This window comes from Haliaeetus albicilla, chromosome 28, assembly GCF_947461875.1.
Source record: "Haliaeetus albicilla chromosome 28, bHalAlb1.1, whole genome shotgun sequence".
Classification (NCBI taxonomy): domain Eukaryota; kingdom Metazoa; phylum Chordata; class Aves; order Accipitriformes; family Accipitridae; genus Haliaeetus; species Haliaeetus albicilla.
The window spans coordinates 5,330,416-5,346,574 of record NC_091510.1 but is presented as its reverse complement, the minus strand read 5'-3'; the positions used below and the strand labels follow the sequence as shown (position 1 = coordinate 5,346,574).

Sequence of the window (16,159 nt, the reverse complement as noted above, 5' to 3'; positions counted from 1 at the left end):
GGCTGCTAGGCTGGAGCTGGCGTTCTGTTAATTCACCATTTATGTTGTGACTCCTAGTCAATGAACTTTCTACTACACAGGCCTTGACGCACGGCAGTAAATCTGTGTGGTTTTGCCTGTCTGCAGTCCCACAGTGTTTATGCAAAGTGTTTTATCTCAAAAGGAACCTCAGCCTTTTTCCTTTCCTTTCACCCATGACATGAAGCTTACGCCTGCATGGAAATTAATGTTTTGTTGGAATAAAGATGACACTATTTCCCTTGGGAATTAAGCTCTTAGGAAAGACAATTACGAAAAAGAGTTGTTCATTTTACTCCCAAAGAATGACCTGCAGTATCTAGGAAGCCTGGCAGAAGTCCCTCCTATTGTAAACTTGGATTTTCAAAAATCCAAAATTTTCAAAAGATCATTGTTGTCTTAACTTTGTTCTGCTGAAATCAGCAGTAAAGGTCATACTAACCACAGTGGAAACAGAGCTAAGCAAACCCTGACCGCTCCTGCAAATCCCATTTGCGACTGTTATCACCGTGGAACAATAATGGATAGAACCCAACCACAAAACAATGGGTTGGGAAGGAGGACACTTTGGGGACTGGAGGCCAGAACTGAGGGTACTTTTCTCTTCTGCCAGGAAAAAAAAAGAGTTCTTAGCATGTCTAGCAGTAAAATTTTCCCTGTAAGCAAAATACAGAAGTGCATATTCAGGCAGAAGGCCTTCTGAGTTCAGCTGAGATCTGATTCATTACAAAGTGATTATGAACTTTAGTGTTTTACCTGTTGATCCTGATCAGCCTGCTTAGGTACTACACAGAGCTGCACTATTGGAAAGTTTAAATGCCAAGCAGAAAGGCAAATATTCTTTTCTCTGATGCATGCCTGCAAGTTTACATGTAAGCATTTACTTTGACTAGTTTTATAATTAAATCCTGGACATACCACTATTCTCCAAAAGAGCTAATGTTTTGTATGCAGCCTATTACACCCAATATATTTGTATTTCCTCACATTATAATCTCTCTAATTAGGATCCCTTTCCAAGGGTCTGTGCTATGGTATGTGCAACCTGTTTGTTTTCTGCTGAGGCTTGTTAAGGACAGCACTTGGTCTATGTGCCTGGCAATATTTTTGCCCCTGATCTGGTATCTCTGACATAAAATCTGCTTGTGTATGTGGCAAAAGAAGTAAATAGACTCGTCTGCTTTCCCTGTTCCTCTGTTTCAATGATATGCACCTGACACATAGGATTTAGGGTAGAAAAGGAAGAAATTCTGTGGTAGAGGATTGTCAAATATTGGCAGTGCTGGACTGTTGCTATAGGGAACTAAAAAATCCCTAGGCACTAATAAATCCTGAGTTGAACTATTCATACTTTCTCTGTAAGCTCCACTAACATTTTTCTGTCACCTGAGGTTTCTCTGGTAGGCTTCTTACTTCTTTCCCTTTAAATTTTTTGCTTATTTGTTCTTTAAGCATACTTTTTTCTTAGGGGCAATTAATTCCTTCTATGATCCCATTACAAATTCAAATCAGTTATTTTATGCTAGTTTGCCTTATTTTATGCTAAATTGCATATCTTAATTGTGATTGTGCAGTCAGTCATTTTAAATTGAATCCGGTGCTTTGCTCAGTGCCAGGGTTACCAGGCTTCACAGACTCTGAGATTTGTGGCAGGAAGCCTGGATCAGCTACCTATACAGTCGGGTAGGCTCAGGTTCAGGTCTTGGCAGGGTATATGTTCACATCAGAATACACTGATTGCCCAAATATGTTGGCTTTTAGCCTAGTTCTGTCCCACGCAGAGGAACTCAGGCCCATGGCAACTCGGAAACCCATGAAATAGGAAATGGAAAACAAACAGATTGTCATTTAAATACAATGCCAAGAAAGGACCCAAACCAGCAGTATATCCACTTCTGCACAAATGGTAGAAGAAATCTAGGAAAGAGGATGTATGGCTTTGTCCTGGTAGTTAATTTTCTTTCTAGTAGCTGGTATAGTGCTATGTTTTGGGTTCAGGATGAGAAGAATGTTGATAACACACTGATGTTTTCAGTTGTTGCTCAGTAGTGTTTAGACCAAGTCAAGGATTTTTCAGCTTCTCACGCCCAGCCAGCGAGAAGGCTGGAGGGGCACAAGAAGTTGGGAGGGGACACAGCCAGGACAGCTGACCCAAACTGGCCAAAGGGGTATTCCATACCATGGGATGTCATGCCCAGTATAGGCACTGGGGCGAGTGGGGCTGGGAGGGATCGCTACTTGGGGACTAACGGGGCATCAGTCGACAGTGGTGAGCAATTGCATTGTGCATCATTTGTATATTCCAATCCTTTTATTATTATTACTGTCATTTTATTATTATTGTTATTGTTGTTGTTATTATTATTATTTATTTTCTTCCTTTCTGTCCTATTAAACTGTCTTTATCTCAACCCATGAGTTTCACTTTTTTTCCGATTTTCTCCCTCACCCACTGAGGGGTGGTGGTGAGTGAGCGAGTGGCTGCATGGTGCTGAGTTGCTGGCTGCGGTTAAACCATGAAAGGCTTCCAGTCAAAGCACTGGTGAGACAAAACTTGGTAGGGGAAGAAAATCAACAGGAGAGTGTATTATGAAAGTCGGAAGGAACTGTGCCAGTGGCAGCTTCGTATTATATGCTAAGGAGACCTTAAAATCAAATCAAATTAATGCCCTAGCTGCTTCAATGGAGTCTGTATGGGTTCATCTGCGTGGAACACCAAATCTGTATGGATTGAAATCCGGGGCCTCAGCAGGGAGAATGCAGTGCTGGGTCTATATCATTGACGGCCCAATCAGGACAGCAGCACTGACTGTAATGTGCAGAGACAGATCAGGTCAAAAGGCAGCAAGGGCAGAAAACACAACTTTATCGGATTACTTCAATTACCCCCATCCTAGCTGGGCAAATGTCCCAGGGGAGCATGAAGTGGAGCTGAAATATTTAGGTGCTCTCTGTGACTGCTGATTGGGTGCACAAGAGGAAGTAGCATCCTTAACTTGATGCCAAGATATGTCCAGGATGAGGTCCAAAAATCTGGGTTTGGAAGTGCTGCTTTGTAACAGCGGGCATGAGGTTCGTAGGTCACTATCCCAATGGGATTCTCTACAGATCGACCGCAGCCATGCTCAGCTTCAAACACAACCGTGGCAAGATGAGGGAGTTTGTTTAAAAGCAACCAAAAGGGACAGCTAAACGATTCAATCTTACTGGGCGGCACTAGAAGGACATGGCACTGTTCAAGGAAGGTACAGAGAAGTACTTGGAAGGGAGATCTAGGGCTGCTTCCACAGAGGGAACAGCTAAGGACCTTTCACAGGGGGCTTAGAGAAGTGATGGTGTCAACCAAAGCACGTCAGCACCGAGAGGGTGGAGGGAGGTCGACTGTTCATCATCCCTCCCAGTCAAGAACTACTGATGGTCAAATGAATCTAGCAGAAACCAGGTTCAAAATAAAGAGAAGGACATGGCTCTTCAGACAACAGAGAGCCACTCTGTCGGCTTCCTCACCAAAGGGTTTTGTGGGTGCAAAAATTTCAACACAGTTCATGAGGAGACCAATCTTGGAAGAGAGAAATTTTGTGGATTACCAAACATGCAAATCATAGTAGGCTCAGGAAATCTCCTTAGCTGAAAGTGACTCGAGATGGGAAAACTGTTAAGGAGAAATATCATCTAAGCTTGCTCTATTCTTAGTCTTCCCTAGGCATCTGTTTATGGTTACCATTTTTTTCCCCCAGATACAACATTTATTGTGCCAGGGAAAACATTACTTAGTTCAGAGGGGCTCAAGGGAGGACCAGCAAGTCACAGGGAGAGTTTATCCTGCCCTGTTTTCATAGGAGGTAGTTATTATTAGAGACAGAACACTGGAGTAGATGAAAAAGAGTTCACAAGGTCTGCACTTCCCCAAACCAGCACGGCAATCTATTTTCCAAGCCCATAGGGAAACCGGTTGCAAACGAACTTAACCCTGTGAGTACGAAAAAGCAACAAAACTGAGTCACCTGCCTCTGCGGCTGCCAGCTGAGACCTGGCCACAACTGTCAGAGGCACTTTGGGGTGCCTGGGAGCCCTGGTCAAGCCCAGGTTTTTGAGACCCAAATGATACAAAAGTCAAAGAAAAGGGCAAGGCAATGAGTGATGAAATCCATACATTTTTGCAGGAAAAAGTGTCCTTTTGATAAGTCCACAGTTGTCGTGGGAGAGAAAAGCAGGAGAAAATTGCCGACCAGATGTACGTAAGTCACTGGGCAGACTTTCAGAAAGCAGAATTTCTGCCACTTCAGCAACATGTGAATCACACAGTGCCAATCTTTGAATTCAGGGCAATAACATCAAAGACGTTGGTAGTCCCTCAAGAATATTTATTCAGCTGGAGTAGGAAATATGAAGACTGCTTCATGCTGTGTTTCAAACCAACTGATATCAGTATTGCTGCTTAAAACAAAAATTATGTATAGATTCCATTAGGTTTGCCTTGAATTGACAGATTTATCAGCATATATTGTCTTACAGGCCTGCCTGCCTTTGAATAGAAGTGAACTTGATAACACAGGTGGTCCCAGTCTTGCTCTTTGCCCATAGTATTTTTGATTAACCATATAAATAGTCAGCACTAATTTGCATGCAACCTAAGAATCTTAACATGTTTTTAAAAGGATGAAATTAATAATGTTCTGTAGAAATTAAATTTTTGGTTAGAGATTGAGGGCATCAGTGTCGATGCTACAGTGTTTTATATTCATCTTTGGAATTCTAAAGATTATAATTATCTATTAAGTTTAATAAGAGGGTCCAAAAGTCCATAGAAAAGCTCTTTCTTCTTTTAAATTGAAACTTGTTGTGCTTTTCTGCAGGGGATTATTTTACTCACTTTTCAAATAGCAGACCACACACTAATTTGCTTTCTCAAAAACCCATCTCATGTTGCATGGCCTGATGAAACAGTAAGTTAAGTTAAGTATTTTACTTAACTGTTTTGTAAGAAAGCAGCCTGCATAAAAGCTTGACCTTTTGAATTAGTTCAAAGACTCAATGGACAAGTTGTATCTGATATTTATGCACTTCTGAGAGCTTGCTCCTTTAGTAAGTGAATCATTAAAAGTTACAGAAGCATTCAGCAATGAGATTCAGCATGTTCTCTTGGTAATTATGTCATGAATATAATTATCAAACTCAGTGAATGCACACATTTACATTCCCCTTTATGAGAAGGCAAACATCAGTGTCTGGCCATACTTCATAATGTTATCTGTAGGGCTCTTTTTTTGTTGTTCAATGCTGCTGTAAGTAAAAAGACCAATTATTACAGATAACGCATGGCAATAATTGAACCTCTCAAGAAAAATACTTCTTAATTACTGTATGCCTGAACTGGAGAGAAGATAAAGAAAACAAAGCTCTAAATCTGTTTTATGGTACTTTCATCAGATGAAAGGCGATCCCTATAAAGACTATGACCAAAAGCTCCTCTGTAGTGTTTATAATCCTAGTCTTCTTGGAGGCACTGGTAAAACTCACTATAAACTCAGTTACGTTCCTGCCAAAATTGTGCGCCAGCAAATATGAGATTCGGCTAGTAATGGCCAAAGTTACACTGATTTTGCTTATCTGTGTTTTTAAAGTACACCAAGTACACAAAAGAAAAGATGCTATCTTTTCCCTCCATTCCAAAGAAAAAACACATTTAGTTTTTAATATACTTTCATTAGGACTAATCGAATTCCCACGGAAGTAAATGGAAGTGATTTCACTAACTTCAAAGAATTTGGACTAAATTTGTGGTTTGATGTCACTAATGTAAATGTCAAAAAAATTTCCAGCTATGAATAATAACATGATGCAACAAAATGGATGTAGATTAAAAAGACAAATTTGTAAGGTCCAGCTTCTCTCCCAGTTACTCACACTAATTAGAGCCTTATTGTTGAATAGACACATTCATTTCTTTGAGACTAGTCAAGCTGTTTACAGTACTCCTCAGCAATAAAGGCAGCAGAATCTCCAAATAAAATTAGCCCGGAGAAAAGAACCTGCATTTTTGCTTTTATCAAATTAAGTTTCCATAAACATTTATATGAACAGCATTTTGTTTTCAGGGATGCCAGCAGGAAGAGAGAGTCTGAGGAATAATCATTTGGCGGGGCTGTCCTGTGACCATTTTATGTAGGCAAATTTTGCACTGCATGAACGAATGTATGGATAATACCTATTTTGATTCAACAGCAGTTCTTTCAAGGACAAAAAGGTGCATTCATGGCTAAACAACTAGATTTTGTTTCCCCAAATTTCATCAAATTTCATTCAACAGAAAAATTGAAATACGTTTGTTAGTGAGGCAAATGCTGTCCTTTAGAGGTATGCATTTGTAGTGAACTGAATTTCAAAACTAAGTGGTTTTTTCAAATTCTTAAATTCAATGTTTTATTCCAAAATCATCTAAATGCAATATTTACTATTTAAAAAAAAAAAGTAAGGAAACATTTTCTGGCTGAAGCAAGTTGTAAAACTCTATCCACCTCAATCTCACTAAAATAACGAAGACAAAAATAACAAAAAAATAAAAAGAAAAATGCAGCCAAGGATTTTTACTGCTACTTCTTTCACACAGCTAGCTTGAAAGCACTTTATGCTAGAACCCCAGAGGACCAGACAGGATTTAAGAGACTTAGTGCTGCTTTCAAAATTTGGCTCACAAACACTTCTTTCCCCGCTGCCACTGAGGCTTACTTACAAATGAGTGTTTCTGCGAGGATGTGTACAGAGTCTGGAGGGATTTTTAGGGATCCATAAGCTAGCTCTGGGCGAGCTTGTACATTGGGCCAATGCTGTGCTGTGAAGAAGCACTGCAGGACGGGGAGCTCTGCCGAGGCACCCCCCTGCCCTCAGCAGGGTTTGGTCCTTCAAGCACACGGTGCTCAGCCACACTAGAATCATAGAATCATTTAGGTTGGAAAAGACCTTGAAGATCATCGAGCCCAACCATCAGACCACTACTCCCAGCTGGGCACCGGTGGTTGCCAGCCTGGGGACCTCACCATCACGCTGAATGGGGTAGAGTGGGCTAGGTGACATTTTTTGGGTGGTGAGGAAGGGCCTGTGCCAGAACACATAGGAAGACTTTCTTAGGTCACTAGAGAAAAACTAATACCTAAGTGAGCAAGAGAAAGAGCTCTCTGTGTCCCACGTCTGTAGGTACAAGTGCCAATGGAATTCATGAACAACGGCTGATTTGAAGCAAGATGTCCCAGCCTCTCACCAGTCCATTTACCTCAGATCTACCCTTTCCAAAAGACCTCTGTGTTCATTATGTTGTAAGTTTTTCATTCTTATTTCAACCAGTATTCCATCCATTCAATCTCTTTTGAGCAGTGCCCACAAATAAAAACTGAAGAAAAGTCTTTTAAATGTTCATGGAGCGATGCCTTGCTGCAGGGTGTGCTACAGGAACCTGCATCCATGTGGAAAATGCAGGCATGCTTACTCTGCTTCCTTAGAGGGACGGGCAATCTTGTCTGTGGGCATTTGCATTAGTTTCTTGTAGATGCAACAGTTCTGTCCACGGGGTGCGTGCTATGATCTCTTCCACACCGAGTGCATTCTGCTTCTTGCAGCCTCAGTATGGCTGCGCTTCTCAGATTTTCTCTTAATGTCTTCAGCGCATTCTTGTTACTGCGTGTTTCTGTAAGTTTGTGGTTTAGTAACACAGACAATCGTAGAATTGTCTTATTTTATCTCTAGAGCTTTCGTTCTTCTGTGGTTCTGCTGTGTGGCCTCCCAATCGCCATTGTTTCTTCAAAGCTGAAATCAGAGTCTCTGAAGAATCTTTTTCCCAAGACTTAGATCTCATGCTATAAACCGAGATCTGAAACTACAGAACACATTTCTCTAATAGGTTACAGAGGTTTCAGAAATGCATTTTAGTTTCTTTCATATGCAGCCGATACCATTCAAGACACCATTCTATAAAGCAGTGCTATATTTTCATGAATTCATTATCATAAGAACAAAATTTTCCTGGCCAAGCACATTTTTTTCAGGGAAAAAACAAAAAAACTTCAGTTTTTTGTCCCTTCACTTTTTCTCACCATCTTCATTTCTTCTCAGTTTTACTCCTCCTGCTTCAACTCCTGCTTGTATTCACTGATCTTTCTTAACAACACCTAGCTGATACTATGTCATGTTCTTCAGTGGGATTTAAGAGCTGTTTAAACTACAGCCAATACCCAACATGACTCTATTGTATTGAAAAGGAATTGAACAGCGAAGTAATAAAAACTCTTGTCCCACTTAGCAGTGCCAGCACCAATGAACTTTCCCAACAGCTGCTGGTTTGAGGCAAACTCTTCTCCTCTTGCGTAAGGCGTACGAGGCTGGCAAACTTTTTTCCTGAATTTTCCTGCGTAAGTTCCCTAAAGACCTGCGTCTCTCCTAGCCTTGGCCATGCTGAGCAGCCCAGGAGCTAAGGACTTTAGTGATTTACAGACCACATGTACCTCCACCTAAAGGACACATTTCAGTAGCCATTTTCAGAGCATGTCTAGTGGAACAGACCCTGCAGCAACACACACTTCTTCTTGGATTATGCTGAGGAAACAAGAAATGAAGAAAAAAACCAAAACCCAAAGCTACCCTAACTTTCCTCATATTGACCAAATTAGGATTCCTCTTCTGTGTCACATAACATTTGTCTCTTTTTATAGAACAGTGACAATTATCTGGCTTTTCCTTTGTCTCGTCCTGGCTAGACCATGGTGATTTGCAATGAAAGGGATGTTTATGTATTCATTTTCACTCTGAGAACAGACTGCTGCTACGTCTGAGAGAAATGTTTAAACTACTTTTGGTTTGCTAGTTGTGCTATTGTTCCTTTTGTTGCCTGTGTTGTCCTTTATCTGTCACACCAGCTCACCACTTTAGTTGTTTATTATTCTTTAGACTTTTTTCCCCCGACAACGTATGATTTCATCTCTGATGGCATATTTTACCACAGTGTTTCTCTGTAACAGATAGATGTAAAAAGTGTATTTTCTATTGTCATCTTAAAACGTCTTTCATAATTTAAAAAGCTAAAAGTTTTGGTTTGATTTTAGTTTATATAATTGATACATCTCCCCTTCTTTTAGTGATGTAAATAAATCCAGCGAAAGGGTAGTAAGCAATAAGGTCATTTGTTGATTCAAGTGTTAAAAATACCTGCAAACCAAAATGTTAAAACATCGCATCATTTGGTTTAAGGCACCTAAATTTTATGATACAGATCTGAAAAGTCACACCACTTAGTAGGAAAAAGTACCTAAATATTTGCTGAAACATGTAATATATACATTATATAATACATTCATGTGTATATACTCTGTTTATATGTATGTATGTGTATGTATATGCTGAAACATCCTGTCTGGGTATGTGTGTATGCATATGTCTGTGTGTATATTCTCATGCTGGGTAAGCATATTTTGGCAAATTTTGAAACTGTTTGAAAAACATAGACTGCAGTTCATGTACATAAATCCGCCATCTGAGATGTGTGTTTTATCTGATTTTAGAAAAAAAAACCAACAAACCCCCCCCCCCCCCAACAGATTCTGAGCTGCACGTTGTTTTTCTTAGAAGGAATTCATTTTCTAGTAGTTTTCTTGTCTTCAAAACACAGGCTCCTAGTCATGTTATACACATTTGAATTTAGTTCAACTCTGGAAAAAATGCTTGAAATAAAGGCATTTTCTGCTTAATTTGAAATAAGATTTTTTGCAGCCACAAATTTCTAGGACATACACTCATGCCCACATACTCCCAAGTTTTTTCTTTTTTTTTTTTTTTAATAATAGTATAAATGCACATGAAAAGTACATATCCATAAATATATAAGAAAGAAATATGCCTTTCTATTACAAGCAGTTGGACTTTCCTCATAAGAGACAGTCTGGAAATATTACTTGGCTGTGTTTGAAATGTATTGATTAAATTACGTATGTCAACACATTCTGAGGAATATATGCAAGTTACTGAATGCTTGTTTTGTTACTAGAAAACCTCATTAACAGAGGAATAAAATAGCTCATAAGTGAATCTCATTATTTGTCTGTCTCCTTCTGCCATGCCAATAACATTTAGATTTTCAAATAACATATTCTGATGTGAGGCACGCAGCAGGTGTGTGTGTGATGGGACTACTTCTGTTGGATGTTGATTACTCTCTGTGTAATGTGAAAAGCTTCCTATTCCCGCAGCTTTATGCAATATATCAATGGTAATGGATTCATAATCATTATCAAGCTTGATAGAGGCTTGACTACTGTGACAGATGTCTTCTCAATTTTCCTGTTGCATATGTTCTTTTCCCTCTGGAACAATGCTTACATAAAATTCCGGTATTAATGTATCTCTTTTATGTTGTTTTGTATCAGTCGTTGACTGCAGTGATCAATCTTTTAATTCAGATGAATAGGTAATTACAACCAAATGCCAAACACATCAGCAGAAATTCAGTAACTGTCAAGCAAACCATGGTGACCAGAATTATTGGTCTGTGCTAAAGATAGCGCAGGGATGTTATTGCATGTTTATGCACCTGAATAGTGTTTCCATTGGCAACAATAATACTTATCTGGTACTTTGTCTTAGCAAAAGGCAGTAAGTATATCTATTCTTTTTCATGCTTATCATGAGATTAACGCAAATGAGTGTGCAGTAGTGCTAACCAAGTGCTGTGCCACCTTTACCAGGGTAAATTTCTTTAAATATGTAAAAGAACAAAAGACCTCAGTTGTACTCAAAGTCTTTCAGGGAAAAAGAAAAGAAAGTAATCTCCATGTTTTCTTTTGACAACAATGTTTTTCTTCCCTGAAACATTTATTTCCATGTATTTCCTGTGTTGATCATTTGATACGGAATTTCCAGAAGACTGCTGTGATCAAAACCCAGATGTATTCTACTTAAAGGAGGTTCTTTCAAATCCTGAGCTTGATATGTTTTCCCTTTTCTTCACTTTGGGCTCTAGCCTTTATGGTGCAGCTACATAGATCCTAGAGAGCTTTCTCAGGAGTTCAGAGCACCCAGCTCAGCTTACAGCGTCAATGCCCCAGACACCAAAGTATGTGTGCTCATCATATGTCCACATACATTTTTTTCCCCAAATCATTCATCACTTGTTTAGCTGTAGTCTAAGACTCTTTTTTACCATAACAAACAGCTCTCCTGTGCTGAGAACCTCCTGTGACCTGTGTAGAGTATGGACTTTTCTGCTATTCCTTCTCTCCTGAAGCCTCTCCTCCTTGGGACAAAAAGGGGCTTTTTGTTCACATCAGTGTATTTCAGGCTAACAGAAAAGGAATGGAAGACAGAGGCCAATGGGTTCAGCTTTCATAATAAAGGCTATTGGTTTTTTTCAACAAGTTATAAATTAATTGCAAAGAGCCATCTTTTCTATGTGAACTAGTGTTTCTGTTGTGCTCATACAACAATAAAATCACAGGAAAGTAGGATCCCAAGAGGTTATCATCTACTGCACTCCTCTGCTGCAAGACAGGATCAGCTATACATATTCTGACATATAGTGATCTAACTAGCAAAAAACTTCTACTACTGGCATATCCACAGGGTCCTTGGTCATCGCTTACGGTATTTCATAATCTTTCCATGTAAGATTTTCTAGTGTCTAAGTGTAGCATTTCTTGCTGCAATTTAAACTCATCCTTTCCTGTTTTTTACCAATCCTGTACATGGATAAATGATTATTCTCTTCCTCTTGGCTAAAGTGTTTACATGCTTAGTCTGGTCTTTTCCCCTATTCCCTGACTAGCTCCAGTCTTCTCTCCTTTAGGCTACAAAGAACTAATTATTTCAATCTTCCCCCAAAGATCATGTTTATTCTATTATCTGGGAAGTAATAAAAGCATCGAATGAAATTAAATCTGGTTTCTAAGGTTTTCTATAGAATACTTTTTTCCTTTTATGCCCTTGAATATTTCCATAAGTAACTGATCTCCGGTTATGCATATGCAGATAGGTTTGCACCTTCCTTACACTCGTTTCTTCAAGACTGAGTTCCTGGATTGCTCAGGAGCACGCATTTAAAACAACTGCCTTCAAATATTCGTTTGACTGATTGTTCCAGGATTTTCCCTGGGAGCTGAAATCAAGCTGATTAGTCTTTAATTTCTTGAATCCTTTCGAAAGTTGTACAGTGTATTTGTCCTTACCTAATCTTTCAACACCTCATCATTCACCATCGCTTTTCAAAGACAGTAGCTTTGTGATTGCTTCAGGTAGTGCTTCAAATATCCTAAAATGAAGCTGATCTGGCCCAACTAATTTGAAAACTCCTAAATTATAAGTGGACTCCTTAACTTGCTTTTTCCTTATTCTCCCCTTTATTTCCCTGTATCTACTTTAGGCACCACTTCACTGAATTTTTAAATAGGACACTTAGACCATACAGCATAAAAGTCTCTGTTCCTTGTTTCTACATCATATGTACAAACCAAGATACATGCCAAGAGGATTCCCAAACTGGGCAGGGAGTTTAGTGAATATAAATAGCTCCAGGGCTAGGCGGTCCTGGTAAAGAGGCAGATGTGGTTCACAGGCTGGGGATTACTTGGGTTCTAAACACCTGAACTCCAGTTCAGGCAAGATTTAAGCAGATTTAATCCCTGTACTTGCTTTCTTCACAAAGACAGTTTTTCATTTAAAAAAAAAAAAAAAGAAAGAAAGAAATCGAAAACAATTTTACCAGTGATCTGCACATAGGTGTCTCCTTTTTAGAAATTTTAGTCATTGCAGGGACTGAGTAGATAAAATTAAAGTGAAAAATTATGACAACTCTGCACTTGGAATGAATACAGTATGTTTACAGCCGGTGAGTGTTTTAATAACATTAACTCAAATATGCTGATATTTCCAGATAACTTCAAAACTGGAGAGGCTGTAAACACTCAGGGAGGCCGGGCTTTGAAGTGAACATGGCCCTGAGGATTTTCAGGTAAGTAGGTGAGCTTTGCTATCAACAAATGCTAAGTCTCACAGTCAATTAGGGGGAATAAACAAGGTACAAAAGGAGACAATAGAAAAATGAGAATGAAGCAGTATCCATTTTGTGAAATCAAATCTGTTTTCCATTTTGCAGCTTTTCTAAGGTTGCCCTTTCAGACCACACAGAGCTGTGACCAGAGAGGGTTCAGCATTTATTGTTTTCCACTGATTCGAGGAAGCTCAAACTGTCAAAGAACTGGGGGCAAAGTGAATTTTCTCCTGGACCTGGACTTAGCTTCAAAGAAGGAAAAGGAGATTCGGACATGGGTTTCAGCTCACGGAGACCCAGCTCGTGCTCAGACAGGCTGTTGCAGAACAGAAGTAGAAGGGGCAGGGGCCAAGGTGCAGCACCAGGGTATGGCAGGGGTCTTCCAGAAGAGCATCCAGCCTTGGCAGTTGAACCTTCTGCCCGTTGAGTGGTCACAGCCCACCTGGAGCCACCTGAACCCTGCTACAGGTCTGCTCTCACCTTAACCTCCCGCACTCCTGTTCTTCAGTTACCTTCAGCAAAGTTTGAGAATGAAACTGGGAAATACCCATGTGGGAACTTCTGAGATCTAACCTATGAAACCACTTGATTTACAGAGTATAGGAAAAATAGTCTGTCTATAAACTCAAGTCAAGATCAAAGCTTCTTTGTGCTTGCCACTTACTATTCAAAGCACAACGGGTCAGATTCAACCTAGAAGCAACCCCAAAAGCTGGCCTGGCGTAGTACTTTTTTGCATATTGTGCTGGGATTTGTAAAATGCAATCGTGCCAACACTAGGTCAGAAAGCAGTAACCTGAGTGCCTCCCAGGTTGGACCTACTGGACACACATAATAGGTCTGATGGGCAGTCACCTTCCAGACTGGGCTACCAGAGACAGACCTGCCGCTTGAGGAAGTAGCAAAGGATTTTCAGAGTTAATTCAAGTTGTTTAAAGAACTACGCGGAAACTGCAAGGAGACTTTCCTTCCCCGTAACAAGAACCCGTCACAAGAGGGATTTGTGCATCTGCACGGCCTTCCTCCCTGGCTAGGCGAAGTGGTTTTTTAGAGGAGGAGGGTTGGTGACATCCCCTCCAGCGGTGACAAACCAACCGCTCAAGCACAAACGACGATGCTCTCCACCCCTGGGAATGGCTGAATTCCAGAAAGGAGCTTTGAGTTCGTAGCACCCATCTGATCTGTGCATAGGTATATACACGCAGGGCTACAGGTTGTGACACAGTTTTCATTTAGTTAATTATATTACGAGCCATACAGTTAATTAAAGAAATATATTAAAAAAAATAATCAAATGAATTCCAATGAATTATTCCTCTCATCCATAAAAAGATCGTGCTCTTCATTAATACAATCAAACTTTAGTTCCTGCTCAACTGTAAGAGGGTGTGTGCTATTCATTTTAGATTTTATTTTATCTGTTCATGTTTCATAATCAGTAATTCATACTTCATTAAGGAACCACTGGCATATTCAAAAGGAGGCTGGTGAGATAGACCGGACTTTAATGTTTGAATTGAGAAACTAGTTTGCTTTGTGATTTAATCTAAAATAAGACTGAAAAAAAGGTATCAAGCATAACTGTCAAGGCATCACAGACCATCTAGTTTTGCCTGCTATCAGGGACAAAAGATGATCAGTGAACTTTTCTACAATGCATCTAAATTAAACTGTAGTTAAACTACTGGTTTTAGAATGAGGGAAAATCTAGAATGATCTAATGGTTAAGAGGCTGTCATATGTGTTGGAAATATGTAGGAAATATGTAAGTGCAAGCTTCCCTGAAGTCACATCACTATTAATTGAGAATGTAACTCTGGGCACTGAGTTGTCCCGTTGCTTCTTTATTTCTGATTAGCAACTCCAACAGCTCTCTATACTCCCAATGCCAAATGACATTTTAAAAAGTTGAGAAGGAAATAAGATGCTATGCCATAATGCCATTAAACAGTTTTAACAAGCTCACGAGTGATGTTTTCATACCTTTCTAAGACTAGAGATTTCAGATTTAAAATGGTAAATTTGTTTTCACAAGCCATTTAGGATTTATTTTAGGAAAAAAAAAAAAAGGAAAAGAATGGCTTTTGCTGTTATAAAGCTCGATTCTACAGCACTTGAAAATTAGGTGCTGACTTTAGGTTGGGATTCATGGTGCTGCATCTAGTGCCTAGGGCTGTAGTTCCATATTGCAATGTCTCTGCTGGCAAAGCTGGTTTGAGAGGTTCCCATCCTGAAGGTTTTGTTCCCACCACCACCCTCCTGAGTTTTCCTTCCCCTCAGTTGTGTTGATTAAGCTGTTTGTGAAGCCATCCCACAAAATGGTATGAGCGATCAGGAGGCAGCCCAGCCCTACAGAGCCCTGCACGTGCCCAGCTTCGGGGATGGGTGTGCAGGATTAAAGGAAGGTGGGAACGTCTTTAACCGGGATCGTCCCTGGTGACAGTGGGAAGGGGGCACTGCACAAGTGACGGGGAGAGAAATTCATGTAGGATTTCAGGGTAAGGAATGTAATTGGGTTTTTGTTGGTTTTTTTTTTTTGTCAGGGCGTTATTTCAAAGAGGTCAGTTCCCTGATGTGGGTCACAGCACACCAAGACTGGTAAGGACTTGGGTGAGCAAACGCTACACCCTGATGCGTAGGGAGGAATCCCGTAAGCAAATCTTGCCGCCGATTGTTTCGGATGGGGAAATCGCAAGGGTAAGGTCCCCGCCGTGAAGGCGACTGCCTGAGGGAAACCGCCGGGAACCGGCAGCATCACCCCGCAGCCCACCAGCGGGACATGCGGCAGGGAAACCCACCGCTCATCCTCCACCGGGGTCTTCTGCTCTCTGCCACTCACCGAGGGCAACAGTGCAGCGGATCAGTCTCCCCAACTCAGTTGCCCAAATCCCTCCTGTGTCATATTTTAGTGCGGGGGAGAGGGTTGGGTCTAGCTATTACCAATCTTTTGAGATATTGCCTCACTGACACACGCTGTAAAAAGTGGTTTTCTAATACAATAGGTGGGTGTTCATATTATTATGGTGCTTAATCACAGTTTACATGACAGTTTATTGCACTTGGAACTATTATCTCAGATCCATAATTTAAAAGTGCCATATGTTTAGAATGATTAAA

At 40.3% G+C, this 16,159-nt stretch overlaps 1 long non-coding RNA gene across 4 annotated transcripts in view; it reads left to right on the top strand.

The window, feature by feature from the left end:
* LOC138682465 (uncharacterized) overlaps nucleotides 1-15,007 on the top strand; it is a 56,540-nt gene extending 41,533 nt beyond the window's left edge. For all 4 annotated transcript variants that reach the window (XR_011322547.1, XR_011322549.1, XR_011322546.1 and 1 more), the window contains 2 exons: nucleotides 12,926-13,003; nucleotides 13,148-15,007. This is a non-coding gene — a long non-coding RNA (uncharacterized lncRNA). The remainder of the gene's footprint in view (nucleotides 1-12,925; nucleotides 13,004-13,147) is intronic.
* Nucleotides 15,008-16,159: the final 1,152 nt, after the last annotated feature.